Below are 8,572 nucleotides of genomic sequence, written 5' to 3'. Positions count from 1 at the left end.
GGGCGGGAGGCAGAGAATTTGAAATCCTAGGACAGTGCTGATGATCGTTCTGGGATTCTATAATTCCAGAAGGAATTTGCTTATAAGACACAGATGTGGAAAAATGGGGTGTGAAACCGATATTAAAAGTTTGTTTAGGGGTGCCTGGGTGGCTTAGTCGGTTAAGCATCTGACTTCGGCTCGGGTCATGATCTCACCCGCTTTGGGTGAGCTTGAGCCCTGCTTCAGGCGAGCCCCGCTTCTCTCTCTCTCACTTACTCTCTCTGCCTTTGCTCCCTTGCTCCCCCTCTCTGTCAATAAAAATAATAATAATAATAATAAAAAATAAAAGCTTGTTTAACATAAGCTTGCAAACGAGATGCCGGAAGGGACAGACCGTGACAGTGGTGGCTGTTCTTGACCGAGAGCCTGTTAAGCTGCCAGCGTTGAAACATTCGTGATCTCTAATCCTTACAAGGACCCCGCAGGCAGGTTTTAGTTGCCGCATCTCACCGTTAAGAAAACGAAGACTCCGGGAACTTACCCCTGCTGGTGATCGTAAAACCACCAAGGGACTGGGCTGGAATCAGAACCCACGGCTGCCTGGCTCTGAATTCCGACGCTTTCCCACAGGCCTGTATGTCATCTAGAGAGTGGAGAACATGGGTGTCCTATCTCTGCCGGGACCAAGAAACATGCCCCGCACAGCAAGGGGACTTTCAGCCATGTGGGGGTGACAGCTTTCCAGCCAGGACAGCATCATGGAGAGTGCCACCAGCTCGGCCTCACAGCTGTGGAGGCTGTGATGTGAGCACATGGGGATGGGTGCATCTTTGCCTGACGGCCGAGAGCCAGAGGACGGTGACTTGGAGAGGTCCAGCTTCCTGTGTGTTTGTGGCCCTTGGGTGTCATTTCGCTGACTCATCCTGCTGTTCTCCTTGACCGCAGCTCAATCACTGTCCTTGTGCTAATGAAAGAAGAGATCTTACAACAAGCTTCCCCTCCGTAAGTTGCAGAGAGAAACAAACAAGAAAAGATGCCCGTTACAGCAATGAGAATGGAAAGAAAACGAACAAAACGCTTAGCAACTGGACTTGTTGTTTTCCTGTTACTCCCCCCATCATTCACTGGATTTTCCAGGGTTTTCAAAACAAAAACACTCTTCGTTTATAACCAAACAGTATCACACACATTTAAAATAAAAACGGAAAAATAATACACAAACATAGAAAGAAAGAAAATACCCACGAGAGGTTTCTAAGAAACCAAAGAAAATTGTTATTTCTGTTCAATTACCACTGTTTCTAGTGCTCCCCACTGGTGAATAATCCCCAGAATCTGGTTCCAGGCTTGTGATTGGAAACATCTTTCTCCCCTGCCATAAATTAAAACCAACAAGCAAACATAAAGAACTTTTGTTTTAAATGTCAGCAAAGTGCGCAGGAGATAAAGTTGGTGGACACAGCCGTAGCCTTTGGAATTCGGAAACAGGCAGCACACAAGTGGAGATCACAGAGATAGCGTGTCAGGCAAAGGTAGTTCCTTCACCCCCCTCCACCCCGCCACCCCGGAATGTGAGCCAGGCTGGCTAGACCCCGGCGCACCCAGGAGAGCAGTCTAAGATTCCATTCCGCTGTGGTGCTGGGAACTCCCGGGGCAGAAGCATCGCACCTCTACACTGTCAACACAAAGCAGAGAACAATTCTCCAGCAACAAGACATGAAGTGACAGCCAGATGGGACAGTTTAGACTCCCTTCATTTTTCTCATTTCTCACTTATGTGAATCGGGCCTCAGAAGGGTCTTTTCAAATGGAACCAATCTCTCATTCAACCTCAAAATCCTAGAAGATACCTTAGAGAAAATTTGCTTCCTTTCTTTTTTTTTTTAAATTATTTATTTTGAGAGAGAGAGAGAGAGAGAGAGCACAAGGGAGGGAGGTGCAGAGAGGCAGGGGAGAGAGAGAATCCCAAGCAGGCTCCATGCTGTCAGCACAGAGCCCGATGCGGAGCTTGAGCTCACAAACTGTGAGGTCATGACCTGAGCTGAAATCAAGAGTCGGATGCTTAACCGCCTGAGCCACCCAAATGTCCCTAGAGAAGTTTAATAGATGCTCTCCACAACTAATAGATCTGAAGGCAGGGGATGGGTGGTTCTCTGAGATGGAAGGGTCATAAGCCAGGAAATCACGAAGCATTGTCACTGAACAGAATCTTAGAGCAGAACCTCTCATTCATACTCCTAGGAATCAGCTGGGCATGTAAAAGCTCAGGTTCTGATGCTGTAGGTCTGAGATGAGACAGATCCTGTGCTGCTTCTGTCTTCTTCTTCTTCTTCTTTTTTTAATTTAAATGTTAGTTAGTTAACATCCAGTGCAATATCGGTTTCAGGAGTAGAATTATTCTGTGATCCATCACTTACAGACACAACACCCAGTGCTCATCACAAGTGTCCTCCTTAGCACCCATTCCCCATCTAGCCCATCCCCCACCGGCCTCCCTCTCTCAAACCACAGTTTGTTCTCTATCATTACGTTTCTCTTGTGGTTTGTTTCCCTCTCTTCTCTCCCCCTTTATTCCACCACCACCTTCCCATATGTCCATCTGTTTTGTTTCTTAAATTCCACATGAGTGAACTCATATGGCTTTCGTCTTTCTCTGATTGAGTTATTTTGCTTAGCATAATACATTCTAGCTCCATCCGTGTCATTGCAAATGGCAAGATTTCATTCTTTTTGGTGGCTGGACAATATTTCATTATATATATATATATATATATATATACACATGCATATATATATATATATATATATATATATATATCACATCATCTTTATTCATTCATCAGTCCAAGGCCATTTGGGCTCTCCCATCAACTATTGTTGCTAATGCTGCTATAAACATTGGAGTATATGTACCCCTTCAGAGATTCTGTGTTCCTATCAAGCCTCCAAAAGAGGTTGAAGATGCTGGTCTGAGGGCCACATTTTGAGCAGCGAGTTACTCGAGATCATCTAGTTCTCAGATGCTAAGTACAGTTCTTCTCCAGCGGCCATCTCTGACTGATCGTGGAGGCAGAACCAGTTTTGAGAAAGACTGTAAAGAATGTGAAGCCGCTTCAAGACCCAGACACGAAGTTCTATAATCAGTTAGCGATACGTGGAATGAGTGACAAAGGGCCAGTTTCATGATCCTTGGGCTATTTCTGTTCCTCATTCTTAGAATAGTTGACACAGACATTTTTCTGCAATAAATACGGTTCACCCAGATATTTTCTGGAAGGCTAGCTTAAGGTAGCTGCGATGTTATGAAAGGAGAACTTATCTTGGAGCCAGAAGTCCTAGATATGACTCTTAGTTGACCCTTCCAAAACGCTCTGGGCCTCAGTTTCCTTTTCAGTAAAATAAGGGTAATAAATCCTCCCGGGCAGGGTGTTAGGGAGACACAACTGAATTAGAGACTGTATACACTCCATGAAACTACACAAGTAAAAGTTACTGCTTCATATCCTGTGATTTATTGAGTGGTGGTTCAGTGTGCCGGGTAGCACCAGAGGAGAGGAGGAAACTATGGCATATAATTCGCTTTTGACAGTCTAGTCTGAGAGACAAGGCATGTACAGGCAAAAGGATGTTGGTACGCGAAAAGAATATGGTGTGAAGGCACCTGGGTGACTCAGTCAGTTAAGTGTCCAACTCTTGATGTCGGCTCAGGTCAGGAGCTCATAGTTCATGGGTTGGAGCCTCGCATCGGGCTCTGCACTGACAGTGCGGAGCCTGCTTGGGATTCTCTCGCTCTCTCTCTCCCTCTCTCTCTCTCTCTGCCCCTCCCCTGCTTGCTCTCTCTCTCAAAATAAATAAATAAACTTAAAAAAAAAAAGTATATGGTGGAACTAGGTCTTTGCTTGTTAAAGACATCCCAACGGCTAGTTGAAGTTGGGTGGAAGCAATCCACACTCACTTGCGGGAAGTTAGTGTGGAGCCAGGACATGAAAGAAAGGAGGGACACGGACTGATAGACATGATGAACAAACTGCTCACGGAATTGAAGTCACTCTTTTTCTCAGCTACCAAATGGAGGTTAAAATCAAGCCTCACAGGGCTCTTGTGAGGATTAAAGGAGATGATGTCTTTAGGAAGTTTAGCTCAGTGTCTTACACGCAGTAAGGACTCCCTGCTTGATTTTTTTTTTTTTTTTTTTGTAACCCGTACTGGTTCTTTATTAAAAAAAAAAATTTTTTTTAGCGTTTTTATTCATTTTTTGAGACACAGAGAAAGACAGACCATGAGGAGGGGAGGGACAGAGAGAGCGGGAGACACAGAATCGGAAGCAGGCTCCAGGCTCTGAGCTGTCAGCACAGAACCTGACGCGGGGCTCGAACCTACGAACCGCGAGATCATGACCTGAGCCGAAGTCTGACGCTCAACCAACCGAGCCACCCAGGAGCCCCTAACTGTTACTGTTTTTGTTTTTTTTTTTAATTATTTAAATGGGTAATATAAACTCATGATTCAAAAACCAAACCGATGTAATAAAGGATATTCAGGCAAGCATTGCTCTCAGGTCTCTTCCCTTCCAGCAGATTCTCCCTTCCCCCATAGTTGGCTTTTCTTAGTGACTTACAGAGTTTTTCGGCGTGTCCTTATGCAGGTACAAGCCAATGCAAGCATGCATCCTTTCTGCCCCCCTTTCCTACACAAAGGGCAGTGTATGATACACAGCATTCCACACTTGAGGTTGTCATTTTCTTCTTTGCATATAAATAGAGAAACTTTCTTGCTTTTTTTCTCTCTTAAAGCTGAATAGTACTTTACTGTGTGGTTTTATCGTAGGTTATTTATCCATCGCTCTCGTTATGAACACTCAGATTTCTTCTTCTTATAAACATACTGCAACAAGTCCCTCTTGAGTACCCGTCGTTTTGTCTGCATGCACTGAAATGTATAGGTTACATTCTCCGAAGTGGAGTAAGGCATTTCGTAACTTTGACAAATATTAGCAAATTTCCGTTCACGGAATGGGGGTTTGTACTGTTTGGCCTCCCCATCTGTCTTGGCCACAGAGTGTGCAGTCAGAATCTGAATGTTGATTCCACAGTCACCCCTTACTCCACTAAATCTTTTCTTTTTTAAAAAATTTTTAATGTTTCTTTATATTTGAGAGAGAGAGAGAGAGAGAGACAGAGCATGAGTGGGGGAGGGGTAGAGAGAGAGAGGGAGACACAGAATCCGAAGCAGGCTCCAAGCTCTGAGCTGTCAGCACAGAGCCCAATGCGGGGCTCAAACCCATAAACCGTGAGATCATGACCTGAGCCAAACTGGGATGCTTAACCAACTGAGCCACCCAGGCGGCCCTCTACTAAATTCTTTCCTTAATCAGGTCTATTTCCAAGCTTTCTAGTTTGTGTTGTGATCTATTTGCCTATTTAGGTATCATTATCACTCTGTTTTTATTATTGAGCTTGTAGAAGATATGTTATTATTGACACGGGCTAACCCCTTTTCATCACTCTTTGTTTTCAGATTTTTTTCTGTCTATCCTTGCTAGTTTATTTTCCTATATGAAATTTATTATTTTATTTTATTAAAGTATTTTTTTAAGTTTATTTATTATTTTGAGAGAGAGAGAGAGAGAGACAGCATGAGCAGGGGAGGGGCAAAGAGAGAGGGAGAGGGAGAGAGAGAGAGAATCCCAAGCAGGCTCTGCAATGTCAGTGCAGAGCCCGATGTACGGCTCGAACTCACAAACCGTGTCATGACCTGAGCCAAAACCAAGAGTCGGGAGTTTAACCCACTGAGCCGCCCAGGCTCATATGAACTTTAGATTCAATTTGCCCAGTTCCAGAGAAGGAGAAGGGGGGAGGTATTTGTTACTGCTTTTATTTGGAGGAGAACTGACCTCTTTAGGATGTTCAGTCTTCCCAGGCAAGAGCACAGTGCACCTTTCGATATGCTGAGTTGTACTTCTGTGTTGTGTCATTACTGAGCACGTTTCACACTGAGTAACCGACAAGCTAACAGGCAAGAGGACAAAGGCTAACAAGTTATGGCAAAAAGCAAACATGTTAACCCGTCCGAAAGAGAAGGGGCCATAACTCTGAATTCTGGCAAAGTGGTTAAGAGGTGGCATGAAGTCAGGAAGGAAAACGTGCGAGAGGAGTGCCATTGTATTAATAATTAATGCCCTCTATTGGTTATCTCATCGAATCCTCATTTCACAGACCATTATAATATAACAATAAGACCTGTGCCTTGGGATTATTTTATCCAAGAGATAACACATGCAAAGCACCTAGCGTGGTGTGAACCGCAGAGAAAGAACTTAACGAAGGCTAGAGATTATGATGCTGCGGGGGGTGAAGGAGGAGGGCAGACCGAGGCTCTGACATAGGAAATCATTTGCCAGAGCTCTGACAGATGTGTGATTCAAACACAGATCAGCCAGTTTCTAAAGCCCGTGTTCTCTTCACTGTACCATTCGGTCTCTAGGAGAGTTCATTTAAATCAGTGGAAGAGGTGTTTATTATGCATCTGCTAAAAACACTTAACATATTATATTCCACTCCGGAAGTCACACTGGTGAAGGCTCATTCATTTTTTTTTAAGTTTATTTATTTATTTTGAGAAAGGGAGAGAGATCGTGAGCAGAGGAGGGACAGAGAGAGAGGGAGAGAGAGAGAATCCCAAACAGGCTCCCTGCTATCAGGACAGAGCCCCACTCGGGGCTCAAACTCACCAACTGTGAGATCATGACCGGAGCTGAAATCAAGAGTCGGATGCTTGACCAACGGAGCCACCCAGGTGACCCAAGGCTCATTCATTTAAAAATATGGGGTGCCTGGGTGGCTCAGTCTGTTAAGTATCTGACTTTGGCTCAGGTCGTAATCTCACAGTTCATGAGTTTGAGCCCTGTTTTGGGTGAGCTAGAGCCCTACTATGGGTGAACATGAGCTTGATTCGGATAAAACATGAGCCCAGCTTCAGGTGAGCCCCACTTCTCTCTCTCTCTCTGTTCCTCTCTGTCTCTCTTTTTCATAGGATTCTTTCTCACTCTCTCCCTTTCTCTCTCTCTGCCCTTTGCTCCCTTGTGCCCTCTCTCTCTCAAAAAAAAAAAAAAAAAAAAAGAAAGAAAGAAAGAAAGAAAGAAAAAAAAGCCGTTCAACCTATTTCACATAGAAAATGTGTAAAGGAAGTATTTATCAACTAATATAACGAGTTATGGAAACGGTTAGCATAAGAGCGGCCTTAAGGATAGCCGGAGTCATAGGTTTGCATGCTGTGATGTTGGTTTCTTTCTTCTCTCTCTCTCTCTCTCCCCTCTTGCCCTAGTTTGGTTCCCTTGCCTGACCCTTCTCTTATGTCTGCTTCCCCATGCTTTATGCTTTCAGACTGGCTGTCCCGGGACTCTGGGCTCACATCCCTGCTTCAGGCTTACATGTTCACATGAAGTTCTTGAGTCTGGCTCCAGGCAGAGGATACTCCGGGAAAGTCTGATTGCCCAGGCTTAGGCCTCCTTCTCCCGGCCGTAGCCCTCTGGCTGGCGTGCTGATTGGAAGGCTCCACCCGAAACTCACGGCTGGAGCAGAGGAAGGGTGGTTGCAGGCTTGAGAGTCTCTGGGGAGGCTGTTCTTGAGAATATGGGAGCTTTGGGGCAGACAGAACATGAAAACGACAATGTCAAAAGTAAATCATAGGAAAGCCACCCAGTTGGGCTCTCATGCAGCCCTTTTTGAAGTACGTCTCAATGTGAATGTGACGTAATAACGTGGGAAAGTGTGCGTGCCATGAGAACAGATGAGAAAAAGCAGAAGAGCCAGTCAGATGAACACAGCTCAAAGTCAAAAGCAAAAACCTGCTCCTAGAGAAATGACTGAATAAATGAATGACGGCACTGAATACGGACCCTACTTGTCTCTGCACTTTGTGACAATTCGTGGTTTTTCTCCCACCTACTTTCCTTGTTTTACTGTTGTTTTCTGCTGCGGTAGCAGTTTATATTTGGCCCTCAAATGTGTTCTTCTTGTTAAATTGCTGATTTCATGTTTATCAAAGTGGTGTCCCTTACCCCCCACCCATACCCACCAACTACCCGGTGAGCCCCACTGTCCAGACCGGTCACTTTGAACTCTCATCCTGTTTCTTCTAAATAATGTTGTTGTTGTTGTTGTTTTAAATAATATGCTTATATTCCTATGGCTTGGTTTATATAGTTTAGACAGCATCTGCTCATTTCCTTTCCTAGTATTAACTAGGCTTAACTCCTTACAGTCCTCCAAACATTCCTAGGTAAATTCCTTTTCCCCCATTGTCCCTAAATTATGGTATGAAAATGATGATCTAAGTAGAGGGAGATTATATTATTTTGATGATGTGAAGGCAGTTTCTGGGAGGCCAAGCATCACCCCTGTTTCTTGTTTCGCTCACTTCTTTTGCTGTAAGAATCTTCAAGCAGGTTCTTAAAGGATCCATTGGGGTAAGTATTTTGTCTTTATACATCTAAAAATGTCTTGTACCATCATCTTTGATGAATAGTTTGAACAGACATAGAATTCTAAGTAGAAAGTTGCTGAAGGGATTGTCCAGAATCCAGCATTAC

This window comes from Puma concolor, chromosome E4 (genome assembly GCF_028749965.1).
Source record: "Puma concolor isolate L17-30 chromosome E4, mPumCon1.1.hap2, whole genome shotgun sequence".
NCBI classification, from domain to species: Eukaryota; Metazoa; Chordata; class Mammalia; order Carnivora; family Felidae; genus Puma; species Puma concolor.
This window is presented reverse-complemented; position numbering follows the sequence as displayed.